Genomic DNA, 2187 nt, shown 5'->3' on the forward strand with positions numbered 1-2187 from the left:
GTTTTCACTGGGGTTCAGGAGAGCAACAAGGTAAAGAGTTTGACAATTAAACTTCCATTATTATGTTCTCCCCTTTACATTCTCTGTTTAATAAATCCTTCACTGCGGAAATGGATAGACTAGAGCTCATTTGAGATGAACATCATGAAGAGCTCAAAATTAGTTTTTCATCAAGGTGAAGTGGGGAAGCAGTAATATAGAAAGATTCTTTCTTCTTGCAACCTGCTCGCCAGATGGCCTGCCAGACCTAGATACCAGGCTGAGAAGAGAAAGAATTGTTGTATCTTCTTGTAAATCAGAACTCAAAAACATGTAGTCTGTTGAGTATGTGTGTGGAAGAGCTGCTATTGTTGTTACCCGAGACTGAAATAAGGGCTTCCAGAAATATAAGCAGGAAGGGCTCCAGCACTCATTGCCTTATGTAGCTCTCAAATCCTGTAAGGAAAACTCATGTTAAGTGTAAGGTGCAGATATTGTCTTTCCTATTCAAAGGCTGCAAGACACCAGCGTGTCATTACATAGCTTGCAAGGCAGTTGCAGTGGTTTCCCTGCGCTTGTGAAAGGGAATGGAGTGCAGGAGAATTTGGCTTTTAAGTAGAGCTATTGGGTTAGGAACCTGTGTATATCAATAAAGCTGCAGGCGTTTACACATGGGCGCAAAGCACCTGTGTGACTGAACGTAATTGTGCTGCAGAAGGTGATGATCTTTCTTCCCCCTCCCCTTCCCCAGTCAGTTAAAGGTGTCTTGAGTGCTCTGCAAAGCCGCAGTTCAGGAGTCACTCACTCATTCTGCAGACAGTGAACCCTGTCGTCCCCATCTTGGTGACACTGTATCATCATATACTCCCCTTTGGCCTGAAGGTTTTGTCTCTTCAGCCATAAACTGTAAAGCTGGAAATGGCATGAGAAAGTAAGGACAGAAAGGAAACAAAGGGACTCACTGAAGTACGGTTTTACAAAGGGATTTAGATGCTTAATGATATTGGTAGGCTATGCAGTTATGGCCATAGAAATCCCAGCTTCCAAATAAATCTCCAAGCCTGGTCTTTGGAAAAGGCAGGGCCCACTGAAGAGAAGTTTAAGGGGCTAAAATGAAAGTGCTGAGCAGGAAATCATCTAGAGGCAGCCTAGAGAAAGCATCAGCCAAAGGTGTTGCATGCAATTCAGCCTGTCTTCAAGAGTTTTGGTAAGTTGTGGTCTAACTTTCATCCTAGGATGGTAAATATGGGGAGCAGAAAAATGAAGACACTCATAAGAAAAAGCGCATTTACCTTTTTCCCTGCTACCTATATTAAAAACAACATAAGGGGAGGTAAAGCTGATAGCTCACTGGGAAGTTAACAGGAAAGCAAAAGAAGAGTAAATGTGTTGATAGAAGAGCACATTGTCCTCTACAAATCCCAGCTGCTCACTGTATTCTTCCCCTCTAGTTCCTGAGCAGTAGAAGCAAATACAGTAAAAATCAGCAGCTGGGACTTTCTTGCAAGGCAACAGCACTGAGCAGAATTCCTCCCTCTATATTTTATAATTTGTCTGAAGGCTACAGACATCTGTTCAGATGGCCAAGGGGAAAAAAAGCATGAGGGATTTGGGCTAAATTCAGCACCACTTAGGAAAGATGCACCTGGCCTGCCATTTGTTATGTTCTCTCCTCTCTGCTTTATGATTTATATTTTATAAATACCTTCCATTGTGGCTCCCCCCACTTTCCTCCTTCTGTTCCTGTTTGATCAGATTGTAAAGGTTCAAAGTGTACTCCTGTTACTTTAATTAAAGTCATTTCCCTCTGCCCTCCCTGTTAGAACAGATGTATTGGAAATCCCCAGGCACTTCCTGCCTGGGCAAAATTGGACACTAAAATGTAAAACTGCATTAAGACAAATTCCCTGTGCTAATTGCTTTTCTCTATGCAGCAGGGATATGCAGGAGTGAAGGCATTCCTCCATGCTAGCAGGTCTGTTTTATCCTCTCCAGTGAGTTTATAGTGACTACCCGAATTCCTTCTCACAACATCTTGTCACTTGCCAAAAAAGCTCAAGATAATAGAAGCTACAAGATATATCTGCCATGATTTGTTACCTTTACTGTCTCTCCCACCAATATCCTGGTTATCCCATGTCCCTGGCTAGTTTCCAAACTAAACATTCCATTTTCAGTGGAGAATTGTGCCCATTACACAGAGACTTT

Source organism: Empidonax traillii, unplaced genomic scaffold (genome assembly GCF_003031625.1).
Source record: "Empidonax traillii isolate 1590-97213 ecotype Southwest subspecies unplaced genomic scaffold, ASM303162v1 scaffold55:size2822071, whole genome shotgun sequence".
Taxonomy (NCBI): Eukaryota; Metazoa; Chordata; class Aves; order Passeriformes; family Tyrannidae; genus Empidonax; species Empidonax traillii.